Below are 17072 nucleotides of genomic sequence, written 5' to 3' on the forward strand. Positions count from 1 at the left end.
ATTTTATCCCACTCCTCACTTGAGGCAGTGTCTATAAAGTTATATTATGTTAATTATCAATTGGTTTCTTTTAAATATGGCAAATTTAAAAATACAGAAAAGTGCAAAGAAGAGAATAACAAGCATTTGCATTCCTTCCATCCACAATTTACACTTAAAATTTTATTTATTTATTTTAATCTGGTTTTTGCATTTTTAGAGAAAATCGCTTTCACTTAAAAATGAATTATGCTCCTGACTTCGGTTCAGGTCATGATCTCACAGTCCGTGAGTTTGAGCCCCGCGTCAGGCTATGCTGACAGCTCAGAGCCTGGAGCCTACTCAGATTTTGTGTCTAAGCCTCTGTGTCTTTCTCTGCCCCTCCTCTGCTCACTCTCTGCTCTGTCCCTCAAAATAAAATAAAGACATTAAAAAAAATTTAAAAAATGAATTATGCTTATTGTAAATGTGCTGAAAATCAGGAAGATGAAAGTTTAACAAAACTCAGAATTTGATCACCCAGAAATAAACTTCATAATTATTATTCAAGTCATCATATGAAGCATATGTACAGATAAGATGAGGAAGCCAGTTTGGCTGAGATTTTATTAAATGGAACCATACTGTAGATATTAATTATGTGATTTTAACAAGAGAAAAAGAAACTAAAGAACATCTGAAGGAACTATTTAACCAAGAAAATCAGTCTTCACAGTAACAGATATTATTATTTAAGACTCTTCCAAGTTTGCAAAGTTTACAAAAAGTATTAAAATGCTGGATTCAGACTGTTTTCTTTCCCAAAACACATTAAGTGTCAGACAGTACTCATTAACTTCCTGCTATGGAACAGGAAAACTCTAATGCCTTTATAATTTTATCTATCTTTTCTCCTACCTTCTTGTTCATTAATTATATTAAAATTTCATATTTTCCAGGTTTTAATATTTACATGATATTTTAAAAAATCTTTTATTCTGGTATAACTTCAAGCATACAGAAAAGAAGCAAAAGCAGAACAAGGAATTACTGTTTATTTTATACCTGGATTCCTCAAATATTACATTTTACCACACTGACTTTATCACTGTATATATCTAGAAGGTATTTTTTATGAAATGCTTGAGAGAAAATTAGACACAATCTCTTTCTATCTCTAAATTCTTTGGTTTGTAGTTCCTAACAGAAGGGAGACTCTTATATAAATGAGTGCAATCATCAAAATCAAGAAATTAACACAGTGATAGTAGTATCATCTAAGTCCAGAGTTGGTTCAGATGTTACCAGTTATTCTACTAATGTCCTTGTACTGTTCCAGGATCAATCCAGGATCATTTGTTGCCTTTAGTTGTTGTGTCATTTTACTCTCCTCTAATCTTTAACAGAGTCTCAGTCCTTGTCTTTCATAATCATAATCTTTGTGAAGTTTACAGGCCATTTATTCTGCAGCCTGTCCTACAGTGGTTCTGTATGTTAATGGATTACACACAAGATTTTCCAAAGCTTTGCCTCCTTGGCTTCTTCATTGCTGTTGTTGTTCAGGAATGTCTGGATTTCCCTGAGTTCTTTTACCCATGAGATAACACCTTGACTACCTTGGGACTTGGGGGGTTACATTTTCTTCCCTTCAGACCAATGGTCTCAATCCTGGCTGCACATTGGTATCACCTAGGTAGCTTTCAGGGATAGGAAGTTCTCGTCTTCGTAGCCTGACAAGAGTCAGGGATAGAGTTCAGCTGAGGTATACCCTTTGTTGGAATACTTGGGCTTAATATTCTCTAAGAGTCTTGTTACATATACGGTATGACGCACTCTGTCTACCAGTGTCAGAGAGTGCCCGGCCCTTTTATTATTCCTGCAAGTGGCGTGTGGAGTCTTTCTTTTCTTCAGAAGCATCCTGCCCAGACTAGTGCCTCAGTTCCACTTGTTTCTTCCCAAATGCTGTTTTTATTACCCCCAACTAACAACAATCAAAAGATACTCCCAATTTGGGAGTATCCATAATTCAGTACTTTGTTGGTCTACCTATATTGCTCAGGGCCTTACTAATGTCCTGCTCCATTCCAGAATCTTATTCTTTTCCATGAGTGACAATTTTATTGCATGAGTTTAGGCTCATTTCTTTATTTGGTTACTGTTGATTATTTTATCATTGCAGTCTTCCTTTTCCCATATTGTGAGGTGTTGGAGAAGGGGAAGAGATTCAATTTCAACTATAATCTTAACATAGAACGGCACTTATTTATAGGACTGTCCTTTTCTAATGGACTATATGCTCAGAAAGGCAGGTCTTTGTTTTAGTTGACAGGAATGGCAGAGTTCCTTACACATGATAAACATTCAGTAAATGTGTTTTGAGTAGTTTTTTTAAAAATATAAGAAGAAAACAGAGGGCACTAAAAATATTATTTATTTCATCAAAACCTGGACTTTTCATTCAAGGTGTCTATTATTATGTGTTTGAACATCAATTACACACATCATAACTGTATGCATTATCCAATTATTTCTGATTTTATCTCAATATCTGCTGAATATCACTAAAATCTTACCCTTTCCAAACCTCTCTCCCAAGTATTTAGTTTTCAGACCAAAGGATATAAAGTACGATTCAACAGACTCGCTTTTTCTCCCACTTCCTTGGCAATTATAGGCACAGAAAGATCCCTTAGAAATCACAATACCATCACCACTTCCAAAAATAAATCAAAACACCTTTAGTGCCTAAAGATTACGTAAAAATAGCCAACTCTTTTATTTTTGTAAAAACTTCTTTCCTGGCAGTGTAAGAAAACAGGTATTCTTCTCCCTTAGTACCCCATGTCCCTTTGTAAAGCATTACTCATTGTCACAGGATGTTCCTCTATGAATAAACAAAACCACTTGTTCTTTTCCTATATAGTTTGCAGAAAATAAAAGAAGTGGTCTTTAGTTTTTATGAATGGACATGCAGATGATAGGAGCCTAGAGTCACACTCACTCATGCTACGAGTAGTTCACCATACCTCTGCCTCTTGTTCTGGGGGAGCTTGCCTAGCTCATAATCATCCCACGGCCTCCCACCATTCTGTTATATATGAATTAAATTGTTTTTTTTCTTATTTACTTTTTATTCAACCCTGAAACTGTTATACTTTCTCTCCAGCATCTTTTAAAGATACTACTTTCTTATATGCATTCAAAATCTTTTAACTAGGGAGACTTGTTAAAATTAACTAAATGTATAAACATGAGGTCTCTAGAAAGAGAAATAGATGTAAAATAATTAAAAATAAGTATTTTATTCTATTAAAAATTTTAAAAGAATTGGATGAATATCATCTAATAGAAAATACTTAACAAGGAGGGCAAGTTACAAAGAAATAGTTACAAGGCGGACAAGATAGTAAAGTGGAGGAAGCCTGTTAAATGTACCGGGCCACACATGATATCTGTGCACAAGTGGATGAACTTACTTAGCTGTTTAATTCATTTACATTTCAAAAAAACCTTTTTAATATTGCTTACAATAAGGTGAAATTGTATTGCTTCAATAGGTGAGAGTCAAGGACAGAAAAAATTAGAATGAAGTAGCATAAAATACAAAGAACAGGTTAGGATTTGTGGAAGGTTAAATAATGGCCTGGCAAATACATCCACATTCCAATGCCTGAACATGTAAATATGTTGCCTTACATGGCAGATTATGCTGATGTGATTAGGCTAAAGAGTTTGAGATGAGATTATTCTGGATTACCCTGGTGTGTCAAGTATAATCACAAGGTTCGTTTAAAGGTAGGTAAGAGGCTCAAAGTGAAAAGAAGATGGTATGATCAAGGTCTAGGCTGGAGTGATGCAGCAGTGAGTCAAAGAATGCTAGTAGTTTCCAGAAGGTAGAAGCAGCAAAAGATGGATTCCCTTCCAGATCCTACAGTAGAACCAGTCTTGCCAGTAAGTTGACGTCAGTCTAGTGAGACTGATTTTAGACCCTTGGACCTGTGGAACTGTAAGATAATAAATGTGTGTTGTTGTTACCAAGTTTGTGGTAATTTGGTACAGCAGCAGTAGGAAAGCGATGCAGGATTTTATTTTAAAATTTTTTAATGTTTATTTATTTTTGAGTATGAGTGGGGAAGGGGAAGAGAGATGGAGACACAGAATCCAATACAAGCTCCAGGCTCTAAGCTGCCAGCACAGAGCCCGACTTGGGGCTCGGACCACAAACTGTGGGATCATGACCTGAGCTGAAATCAGAGGCTTAACTGCCTGATCCACCCAGGCGCCCCAGTGCAGGATTTTTAATGCCTTCCATAGGGGCTATAAAATATCTAGAAGTAAGCTGCAAGAGCTGTATGATCAAGTCAAAAGTAGAATGTTTTCTTTGTTGCTTTCTCAAAATATGTGATCAAACTATTGCTTATCATCCTACTGCAAGGTTTTGGTTGTGTCCAGCTTTTAGAAGTGTTTCATATTCCTGTTTAAAGTTCTGTGTGTTGATACACATGAATGTGAAATTCTCCATAGCCCTCTGCAACATAAATTAATTTCATTGTTTTTTTTTCTTTCAAATAGCACCTCTGATGTAATTACATCTTATTGGCTTTATGAAATAAAGCTACCTAATTGTGAAAGCAGAGATGTTATTTGAAATGTTAGTCTCTGTGATCAAGATATCTGCACATCAAGAAAAAGCCTGCAATTCCCTGAGTGTTTTCACACCTGAAAATTAAACCAATTTGTTTTGCAAATCTGTGTTATGCAAATTACAAAATAAATCACTAAATAGAGATGTCTTAATAAAGGATTTTCCAAAAGGATTAAAGTTTCTCTACAGAGGTCAGCTCCTCAAATGTCCCTCAATAGAAATGCATACATTTAACAGTCCATGGTGAGACTATCATTCTTTAAAGAGTATAGATTTTCCGTTTCTAGAATTTCTTATGTGCGTGTCATGGCTAAGTGTCTGGGCTCTGAAGTCAGACTGGATTGAAGTTCAGCTCTGCCCCTTATGACCTGAGGTTAATTACACAATCTCTTTCTGTTTCATCAGGACAATGGGAAAAATAGTAACACCATTTCATTTGATTGTTTAAGGGTTAAATAAGTTAAAGTATGTAAAATACTTACTGAAGGAATGAGGCCTTGTGCCAATAAACCCTCAGTTAGTTCATATTATTAAAGTCAAGAAGATAAAATAACTGTCAATCAATCATATATACAGATGTAGCTACCATTATGTAGTCAGCAAACATTTATTAGGGTCCACTATATTTTAGGCAGTAAAATGTCAGCATCATTTATTACAAAATAAATTTCTTTTAGCCAAACCTTTCACAGCTGAGAGCAGAAATTTTAGCAGTCAAAGAAGGACATTTCTTTTCTTTTTATATAACTTTTTTTTTTTTAGCCATTAAAAAAAGTTAACCAAAAAGTCAACTCTCCAGCCACATTCACCTGTAAAGGATACAACATGTTCAACAAGAATATCACGCTCAAATGCAGGCATATGTCAGCCTCCCAGAGAAAACCTGGGCCATTGTAATAGGTATTTATCTGGGTTGCAACGAATAGTCTGGAAATGGAAGAAAAACTTATAATTGTTTTATTCTTTGTATCAACCTAAACTTGATTATATCACCCCAGCTGGGGTTCATTTATAAGTCATTTTGAGGCATTTACCCCAATTTGGTTATGACAGGGTTCCAGGGTCTTATACTCAAAGCCCTCCACATTCCACTCCACTGTTTGCTATTAATTACTCATGGTCCAAGGCAAGATATATATAGTTCATTGATGTTCTCTGGCTCTGTCTGCAGTTTCCTTGACATGCTTGGGGTACAAGAACTTCTTCCTGGAAACCTTCAGGCCTGGCATTCTGTCTCTATAAGTGTATTAATTTCTTTCTGAATTTTATACTCCCTTTCCTACTCTAGTCAGGTAGAGAACAATGCAGGAATCTGAAGATGACGGTGACAAGGACTTTTGTCTCCTAATATTAACCATCTTTTCTTCCTTTTAGTGTTAGAACTCTCCATAGTTAGCTAACATGCATATATCTAACTGGAGAATACATCTAACTGCCAGCTTCTTCAGAGTTAGCTGTGACTATGTTATATTTTGACCAATGGGAAGTGAAATAGAAGTGATTTCCTAGTCCAGAGGAAGGCAAATAATCCAGAGTAAGTGACTATCTGCTCATGAGATTTCTTCTTGCTGATTGTTCCTCTATTCCCTGGTATGTTATCTCTGTCTGCATTATTAAAAATGGATCACCTCCATGATGCCCATTCACGGGAAGACAGGGAAAATAAGAGTGGAGGGAAAGAAACTTCCTTTTAAAGGGCAATACCTAAAAGTTGCAATAACAAATTTTGAACTAAGTGGAAATGAAAATATTACATATAAAAATTTGTTGGATGCAGCTAAATCAGGGTTTAGAGAGAAATTTATAGGATTAAATACTTATATTAAAAAATTAAAATGATCTCAAATCAGTAATATAGAATCCCACATTATAAAACCAAAGATTAAAACAAATGAAGAGCAAAATAAACTGAAAGCTAGCAAAAGTAGACTACGAATCCATGGCATTTAAATCAGGAAAAAATATATACAAAATCAGTTAAAAGGTAGGCTTTTGAAAAAGTTAATAAAACTAGTAAAAGTTGATCAAGACTGTCAAAGGACTAAAAAAAAGAAAAGACATAAATTACCGATATCATGAATGAAAAGGAAAGTCACTTTTACTCCCAGCACATTAAAGGGACTTAACAAATAATTTTAAGCATGTAAAATTTAAGCACATAATAAAATGGATTGATTCCTTGAACCCCAAAACTCTAAAGTCACCTAACATGAAATAAATAACACAAAATATCCTATACCTCTTAAAACAATTAGATTAACAGCTAAAAGCCTTCCAAAAAAGAAATCTCCAGGACCAGCCAGTTTCACTGGTGAATGTGTTTGTGTTCTGGTCATCACAAATCTATACATATGTCAAAACTCAAAAAGCTATAGATATATTAAAATTCATATAAATGAATACAGTGGCTCACATACAAGTTAGACATTTATTTCTCTAATTTCTTTACAGGGAATGTAAGCATCTTGTCTCCATGTCATCCAGGAGCCAGATTCTCTCTTTTTTGTTGTTCGGTGAATCCCTAAAATTTTGGAATGTATGATTACTTCCTACTGGGGACTTTTTGGAGACTAAAGATTTATAGTAAAGGGTCAGTTTAGGCTATGGGTAAAGAGGTAGAGAAATGGAAAAGGATATTTCAGGCTGGGGAAATATTGAGCCAGGATACAGACATATGAAAGACTGGAGTTACCAAAAGAAAGAAATTTCCAAGAAATTAATATGTTTTTAGTGTATGCAAATTTTCTTAATAAGAAAATCAGTCTCTCTTCATAGATTCTAAAATTAACATTTTACTATTCACTTGCATGGCAAAAGGGTCATAATCAGAATCCAATTTGTGAACTTATACACAATTACTTAGTAGCTTTTATAATTTGCCACTTCCATATATTCAGAAAAGTTTTAAAACAAGATGGTTATCCTTAAATAAAATCTGGGTATAATATTGTATCTTTGATACCTCCAACTTCCTTTCTTTAAACAATTGTTCTCCCTTTCTACCTCTAAAGTCCATCCTGTGTCTCTACTTCTTCTCTCACCTTATAGTCAACTAATTGCTAAACAAACATCAGCAGACTACAATTTAAGTTGTTATTTCTCCTAGGAATATATGCATTCCAGTAAGTTTCTCTTGTAGGTTAATCCTCAAGACCCAAAGAAATAAATCTCTAATGATGGAAATGACAGGTCAAGGGGTAAAGCATTTGGGGACCTGGTTTAGCCTTGTAAGCCTTCCATGCTCTCTTGTCTACATGCTTTTTCAGGGAAATCCTTTCATTTGGCTCACATAAAATGAAGTAAAGGAGACAAATAAGGAAATACCCAAAGCTGATACTAGTTACATAAGCTGTTTCTTGATATTTTTTCTAAAAGTTATTACTCAAGCAATTTTACTTTCCTATAAGTAGGGGAAAAGGTGAAACAATTTGCATATAATTTTTCTTACTTCATTAACTATAACTGCAATGATTTGAATTGTAAACTAAGTGTGAATATTTTGAAAGAGTATTTACAGTATAAAAGAGTGCATCTACAAGTTTCTATCTACATTTATCATAATAACATTCATATAATCAACAAATTCTGTTTAATGTAAATAAATTATGTAATTTTCCTATAGGGTGACTGGATGATTAAATTCAATTATGGCATTTTTACTAAAAAATTATAGTACCTTGTAAAACTAGAACCAAATTATGTATATAACATATATATATATGTTAGAGTATATTACATTTTTAAAAATCAAGTGTTCATATAATTTTAAATTCCATGTAATCAATAAGTCTATATCTGATATATATACATATATATATACACATATGTATACACACACACACACACACACACACACACATACACACACACTTCTTTCACTGAGTTATACTTGGAGCCGTATCTTTAGCTCACACTATTGTTAGGTGGAAGCTAGACAGGGGCAGTGAAAAGGACACCCTGAGGCAGAGTCCTGATCCCTTGAAGGGAATGATGAGACAGGAGCTGGAGGTAGGAACAATAATAAATAAGCTACACATTAAAAGCCCTGGGACACACCATCCTGACCTTGTAGCTTTCAAGATTTGGGGACTGACAGATTAAGAGCCAAAGGTGTGGAGCATGTTATTTCCTCTTCTACCTCTACACCTCTGCCCCAGGGTAACCCCTAGATTCATTATTATGCATTTGTATTGCAGTTATAGCCCGCCTCCCTCCCCTGCCATGACTGTTGGGTAGAAATCTTGTAGAGTCTAATTCCCCCTTCTAACCTGTGGGGGGAATTTCTCAAATGATTGGAAGCAGCTTCCATTAGAGATGACCCCACCTCATCCCAGCCCAAAGAAACCCAATTATATCCAATTCCAAAACAACCAAGAGGCCAGCTCCACCTTGCAGAATCTGCCCACTCTCCCATGTTGAGTGTACTTTTTGCTTTAATAAACTGCTTTGTGCTTGCTGCTTTCCTTCTGGCTGTCTTTACTGGAGCATGGCTCCTCATGTACATATTTTCATAGGGAATCCAAGAAAAGAGACTTTCTCACTGGTAACACTTTCACCCTAAGGGAATCTGTCCTTTTTTGATCATGTTGTGGCAGGAAGAGGCATTAATGCTTGCTTGGAATTTATCCTCACCCATGATTCTGGATCTTTTTATATAAGCACATCCATTTAAAGGAAATGTGATTTGCTTCTGTATCCATTTCTGCACTAGAACCAAAGTCCTTAATCAGGCCAAAATGTTTCATACACTGGGTTAGGCATACTGGCTCATGTGAGCCTCTCAGGCTGGGGCATAGTATGTTACTACATCAAACTGGATTCATTAAATATTCATTGACATTTATTCTGAGATAAAATGTCACCAGAGAAAAGAATGGAGAAGAAAGAGCACCTTCTTAGTGTTTAGTAACTCTCCTCTGTTTACCAGAAAAATTTAGCTTTGGTGAAAAATCCTCAAACCATCATTCAGCAAACTAAAACCTTTTTGGCTAACTGGACTCTTCTTTCCCAGAGGCAGTTTATTATCTATTGTAACTCAAGCACAGAGCTTTGTTCTCACCTTCAGCACTAACCAGCTCATTAAAATATTTTCATATGTTTGCAGTCTCCCTGTACCAGACCAGTCCCAATAAACAGAATTTTGCCCATTTCATATTTCTACAAGAGTTGTTCCCATACTTCTAATACCTCTTGAACATTTGATAGTATCCATTCATATCAGTGTTGCACGGAGTTTTTACCACAATACCCAGGATTTGTTATCTTGCCAATTTGAAAATGAAAAGGTGGACACAAAATGAGTAGCAGGCAAAAGTTTATTAGAATATAAGATTATAAAGGATGAATAGTAGGAAAGCTCTCTTTACAGAGAGGGGACATTCAAAAGTGAATGCCTGGGACAAACTAAGGGTCCATGTGTTTATAAGGTTATGGTCAGCCCTCACTCTTCCCTTCCCCCTGTTCCTTCTTCAGTTCTACCCTTATTGGCGTGATAGCTCTAGGTGCTGTGTTGTCCATTCCTGATTGGCTCATTCCCATTGTATGAAGGCTTGTCTATGGCCTATGGTCTTTGGTCAAGTTCCTGAGGGAAACCTGAGGAAAAGTAGGTGAGGCCTATTGCATTGTAAAGAGGAAACTTACACCTGAGAGGATATGGTGTGGTCAGACACTCCCAGCATTGTTCCAAAAGAGGTGTTTTCCCCCACCCAGGCGCCTCAGGTCCTATCCTTTCCCTCTCTGCCTATTCTATTCTATCTTTCCTATCATATCAGTACCTCTTCTGCCTTCTCTGTGTTGTGTTGTTTGCGGAATACAACCAGAAATCACTGCATCCCACATACATGTATGTGAAACATACATTGTAATACACAAAATGCCAATTTAGTCTATGAAATATAATTTACTGCTTGGCATCTCTCATTCATGTCTGTGATTTAGGAGACACAAAATAAACATATAACCTTGTTATTGCCTTCAATATATAGTTCACCATATGTGCTCTTCCAAAAGTAAATTATATTGGGGAAATTTATTCTTTAAAAGTAACAGCGGATATGCTTTAAATCCACCATGTTCTAGAATATGTTTTAAACGTCTGGGTCTCAAAAGGAACCATGAGCTTTATCTGTAACTATACACAGAGGGAGAAGATCAGAGCAATGAAATGGGCTGCATAGATGAAAAAAGACTGTTCCTCTTCAATATATTTACATGAGGGGGAAATATTTTTTATTAGTCCTTATTCAATATATTTAGAGAAGAGGGAAAAAAACAAAATAAAACAAACATTTGAAATAGTACAAAGGCCCTCAGTTTATGAGTTTTTTTAGAAGCTTGTTTTTGTAGATGCCATAATGTTCTGTTTGGAATACAGCCCAAAACCACCATATTCCATTATAATTAACTGGGCTGCATGCGACTGCTCTACTGATGGGCTGATTTTGAGATGAAAATTTTGGAGGAATCACATCAAATGTTAGAGAATGCACACACATTTAGTATAAAAGAATTGTAATTAAACTTCAGTCATCCTCTCCTACAGAGAGCATTGAATTAGAGTCAAAATTGGTTTCTATTATGTTTAAGTCTATCAGAGGCACTGGGGGAAGATCATTAAGATACTAGAGCAAAATGAAATCTGTGGGCAAATGTTCTATTTATTATAAAGTGTGGGTGGATTCAAAGCTGTCCATAGGATGGGTGCTGAGGGCAACCTCCTCAAAGAGATGCAAATGTAGTCTACAGTGCTTCTCTCCAACATAACCCTGCCACAAGAGAGAGGCTCTGGGACGCTTAGATTCCTCCATGGAGGACACAGCTCCTATAGAAAAACCTATGAAGAATTAAAAAAAAAAATGGAGTCTCCTTGGACTTAAACTTAAGTTTGCTCTACCGTTCTCCCTTCTTCCCACTTAGATTTGGATTAAGCTATCAAAGTCACCCATATCTTTACAAAAAGCTTCTTCCTTCCTATCCTTTCTGATGCAGAGCTTCTTGAGGAAGGAGGAAGAAAGCTACTCCTCTATTGTTGAGTTGGGAAGAATGAGCCAATCTTCCTATTGCTATGATTCACTCTTGTCAAATACTATCAGCAGAATAAAAGGGGATTTGATGAAAAATGCCAATTTAAGAGCCAAGCTGAGCACAAGCAGAATAAATGCAAAGAAAATCATAACGACACACATCATAATTAAATTGCTGACACTTTTCCTCTTCTATGTCCTATGTACTTATAGATGAAACTATCTATAAAAGTCATCGTTGTTATTTAGTTGCTAAGTAAATGCAGCTTGGATGGCATCCAAGACTGACCCACCCAGTCTTAACCACTCTGTAAACCAAACATTTTCATTATAAAAGCAAAATGTACAGGCTATCTCTAACTTGCCATTCAGTTGTACTTTAAAACACATTTTTTGATGACTATTTGAAAGCCTTTTGTCAGATTCACAGTAATTTCCACAGTGATATATTCTCAAGTTAACTCGAGAAAAAAATTAACTCAGATAATATACAGAAGTATAGAACAAATTATAGGACGTATGTATAACACAAATTATCTAGGGACTATAGTTACTGATTTTTCAGGAAATGCCTGGAATACACTCCATGTCTGTTGTAGTAAGATAGGAAGTCTTCCCTCCGGCTCCACCCAACTTACCTGGCAGTTAGAATGAACACTATTATATCAGCTTCAAGCCAGTGCAGGAATTTTGTCAGCCAGAGTTGAGGAAAAGTTGGAACTGAAGCCCACTGATGTTACCATGTCTTGGAAAGACTTCATTTGCCATTTAGCACACATCTTTGTTTTTTTTCTTGTCATCCATAAAGATGGGTCAGGTTGTAAGATTTATGATAATTTTACCTTTGGATTCTGGCTGGGATTCTTTTCTCTCTCAAGTCCACTTAGAGCAACATGGTTTGGCATCTTTCCTCCTATTTGACTATTCCTAAGATAGACTCAAAAGGACTGTCTTGGAGTGCTTGGGTGGCACAGTCGGTCTAGCATCTGACTCTATTTTGGCTCAGGTCATGACTCCAGGGTCCTGGGATTGAGCCCTGTGTCAGGGTCTACACTGAGTATGGGACCTACTTGAGATTCATTCTCTCTCTCTCTCTCTCTCTCTCTCTCTCTCTCTCCCCCATCCCTCCCTGCTCATACACCTTCTCTCTCCCTCTAAAATAAAATAAAACATTTAAAAAAGATTTCTTAGGGTTTTTTTTTTTTTTTAGTTTTGTCTACTTAAATCAATTTTTACTGCAACTGCCAATGCAGAAACAAACAGAATTTCCTATTATGAGCCTCTTGGATTTTTTCTTTTCATGCAGACTCAGTTGCCTTTACACACAGTGTTACAGCAAGTTTGCTTACCAAAATTTGAGTGATAGGCAAATATTTCTGATTAATGACAATTTAATTACCAATGTTTCTATATAACTTAAAAAATTATAACAAATTTCAGGTTAGTCTTCTAATAAATGTATTTTCATTACATTCTGGTGTGTTTTTGTCAAGTGGAAAAGAGCATAATGGTATTGCATTTATATAAATTGGGAACTGAACAGTATCTATATCCTACTTATAAGTGCAAACATTAGTCATATGACCTGGGTGAAAATGTGTAAAAAATGTTTAGAAACATCTCTATCAAAAACATGGAATCTTTGTGGACAGAAAGGACTAAGAAAAACATCTTCTGAGTTTAATAGAAATACCAGGTGTCTTGCTTTCTTGGGCATTTGACAAGGTATCCTGAGGTAAAGTCTACGACAATACAGTAAGTGGCATGTGCCCAGGCTCAGCCTTGGGGTAGGGATAGGGAAGAAATGGAAAAGCATGTTTTGTTCTTTGACCACTTTACTCTGAAATCCTGCCTCTGAAGTTTATCATAGTTCATATCAGAAGCAAGAGGAGAGGTTGGATCCATCCATTTCCCCATAGCAGTTAAGAATAAAGTTGGTTCAAGTAAATGTAAAAAGGAAGGCAGAACACAAAGAGTAGAAATACCAAGTGAAGTTAAAGGACTTTCTTATGTTCTCACAAATATGGGAGTGATATAAAATGTAAAGCCTACCTTTTTATCATGTCCCATATTCAGAGTTACCTTGGAGAGTAGGTGGAAGCATGGTAAAATGCACAGGTCAGCCAGCTTTTCCTGGAAAGAGCCACATAGTAAATAGTTTAAGGTTTACAGGTCATACAGCTTCTGTCACAACTACTCAAGTCTGCTATTGTCACAGGAAAGCAACCTTACACATTATAAAAATAAATGGGTGTGACTGTGTTCTAATAAAACTTTTTTTACAGAAACAATCTGGAGGCCTGACTTGAGGGTGATAGTTTGTTGACTCCTGCTACAATGGATAAAGCACTTGATTTAGTTCAGCTGTTAACCAATGTAATCTAAACCTGAATAAGTTTACCTCATCCTCTTCAAGGTCTCCTTTTCCTCAACTTCCTCATATGTAAAATGGGCATTAAACTAACTCCGTAATAATGTATGTATATGTGATATACATATATGCACTTATAGGATACATAGGATAAATTTATATTGTATTCAGCAGAGTAAATATTGTAATAGACAAACCTGGATGCTCAGTGGCATAACAAAATGAAAATTTATTTCTCACTCCCATGAAGCCCAAAGCTGATGCTTCTTGTGGGTTGGTTCTCTGGGGCAGCCCACCTACAAGCTGTGATTCAGGAACCCCAGTTTCCATTGTTTGGAACCACTACCACCATTCAAAGACCCATCCGTGTCATCCATCCAGCCGTCCTAAGGGAAGAGAATGCTGGGGATCACATGCCCTACACTTAGCTACCTCAGTCTGGAGGTGCACACATTCCACTGGTCACAGGGACGCAAGGAAAGTGTCTGTGGCATGGAGCCCCCTAAGGGGCAGCTACTGTCCACCAACAACTGCCCTCAATGTCGGGGATGAACAAATCTATAGTAGTCAGCTATAAATATATTATGAACAAACACAAAATATGAAAAAAATGTATGCATCTGTTGTGGTGTCCTACTGAAATTTTCATTATGCGTATTTGCAGATATTTTCCAGAAGTATTAAGTAAGGCCTCTGTGAAAATTGGATTAGAATGAATAAATATATTTATTTTATTAATGAAGTAACAGACACATCAAAAATTTTGAGCAGTTAGGGTGCCTAGGTGGCTCAGTCGGTTAAGCATCTGACTTTGGCTCAGGTCATGATCTAACAGTTCACGGGTTTGAGCCCTGTGTCAGGTTCTGTGCTGACAGCTAACTCAGAGCCTGGAGCCTGTCTTTAGATTCTCTGTCTCCCTCTCTCTCTGACTCTCCCCTGCTCATGCTGTCTTTCTCTCTCTCTCTCTCTCTCTCTCTCTCTCTCTAAATAAAAATAGTAAAAAAAAAATATTTTGAGCAGTTGCTTAAATTTTCTACACTAAATCAATAGTAAAATTCAGGTTCATGGCTTTGGGCTAAAGCCACAGATTCCGTTTTCTTTGTGCGTGTGTGTGTGTGCGTGCGTGTGTGTGTGTGTGTGTGTGTGTGTGTGTGTGTTTATGAACTCACATGTATAATGAATTTGAATTGCCACAGGCAGCTGGTGTTCACACCTACAAATGTATAACAATAATGGTTTCCTCCCAAAGTCCAAATACAATTCTAGTTAGGCAAAGAAAGTTTCAGAGTCTGGAGATGAGCCAAAGCAAAAGAATTAAGCATAGTTAAGCAGATTTTCAAACATAGAAAGCCGTTGAATTTCTTCTTAGAGATTCATAATTATAAGGAGATCATTAGAAGAAGATTTAAAACAGTATTGCTGCCTTGCCTTTGATGTTGCAAACCCATATATCCTTGATGCTTACGCTGCCCCTTATGCTCAGTCACTACAATTAGTTTTAAGCACTATTACAAACTAAGGGAAGCTGTTCATTCGTTTGTTTACTCTTTCTGAATACTGAACACGGCACACACTCCTTTCTCAATACACTAATTATTTAAAAGTGAGATTATCATCCAGGAAGCCTACCAAACAAATAAAACAACTCTTTGAAGAGGATTATTTCACTCAATACATATGCAGTGTTTCCATGTGCCAAAAATGGTGTTGGCACAGCAGATGCCATGGTGACTGAAACCAGTAGCCATAAGCCCTGCCCTAAGGGGGCTTACAGTCTAGCAGGGAAGTGGACATTGAATGAGGAAAGAGACAAATGTATAATCCAAAAGAGCAAGCATGAGAAAGAAACAGGCAGAGAATACTACATGTAGGGAATACCCACTTATAAAAGGTATACAGGGACAGTTTGAAAGACATTTCACTTGAGACTTAAGAACAGAAAGAACCAGCCAGGATACTTAAGACATTTGAGACATTTAACTTAAGACTTAAGGAAAAGAAAGCCTCAGGGGAAGACAATTCCAGGAAAGAAGAAAACAAAACAAAACAAAACAAAAAAATCACAAAAAATAACAAGTAAAAAAGATATAAGGCAGCAAAAACCTGCCTTGTATAAAAACAGAGATGTAGCCAAAGTGGCTCCACTTGGTGAACTAAGGGAGCGGTGCCACAGGAAGTGAGCGTGGGCAGACTCGTGGAGGGTCTTCGGGCTGAGGCATGTGCTTGAAATGTTATTCTAAGCTGCAGAAGGAAGCCCACAGAGGGCTTTAAAACAAAGCCAGTTCTTCATCAGATTTCATAAGAGAGCATTCTAGCTGTTAAGGAGAGAACATATTAGGGTCTAGGCAGGAGAAGAGGAGGCAAAAATAGATGCCCAAGAAAAATTAATAAAATGAAAATAAGAATGAATTTTAATTTTGTTCTCTCTATTTAAAATGGACAAATCTTGGGGTGCCTGGGTGGCTCACTTGGTTAAGTGTCCAACTTCAGCTTCGGTCATGATCTTGTGGGTTCGAGCCCCACATCGGGCTCTGTGGTGACAGCTCAGAGCCTGGAGTCTGCTTCAGATTCTGTGTCTCCCTTCCCCCTCTCTCTCTGTCCCCTGTTGATGCTGTCTCTCTCTCTCTCTCTCTCTCTCTCTCAAAAAATAAATAAAACATTAAAAAATTATTTTAATGGACAAATCTTCATTTTTCCTGGTATGGGACTAAATAGCTATTTAAATGAAAACCCATCAGTTAGGTCTGAAAGTTTAAGAAAAGCTTTAAACAAAATATAGTATACATAAAATTTTACTTGAGACTGCTGCTCTAGCTCTCAAGGGTATTTTTACACATACACATGCACATATACACATGTTATAAGCTTTTAATATCTTACATATCTATGTACACACGCATTTCACATATATGCATGCATATGTGCATGCACAATTTAACACAGTATACAACATATCTGAAGACATTTTTTTTAGAATAGTTTTCCCCAGGTTGGTGAATAGGAACATGGCTTTAAGTAACGTTGAAGGTGGCATTTGATAGTAGAACATAATAGAGAATAATATTCATTCAAATAG

General features: G+C 36.4%; 1 long non-coding RNA gene across 4 annotated transcripts in view; it reads right to left on the reverse strand.

The window, feature by feature from the left end:
- The window catches only part of LOC115292011, a 273961-nt gene that overhangs the window by 192208 nt on the left and 64681 nt on the right, over positions 1-17072 (reverse strand). For 2 of the 4 annotated variants that reach the window (XR_003908752.1, XR_003908751.1), the window contains exon 4: positions 13678-13758. This is a non-coding gene — a long non-coding RNA (uncharacterized LOC115292011). Of the gene's footprint in view, positions 1-10116; positions 10196-11239; positions 11436-13677; positions 13759-17072 lie in introns of those variants that run through there. The other 2 variants (XR_003908754.1, XR_003908753.1) reach the window with 2 other exon arrangements.

The sequence above is a fragment of the Suricata suricatta genome, chromosome 5 (assembly GCF_006229205.1).
Source record: "Suricata suricatta isolate VVHF042 chromosome 5, meerkat_22Aug2017_6uvM2_HiC, whole genome shotgun sequence".
In the NCBI taxonomy this organism is placed as follows: domain Eukaryota; kingdom Metazoa; phylum Chordata; class Mammalia; order Carnivora; family Herpestidae; genus Suricata; species Suricata suricatta.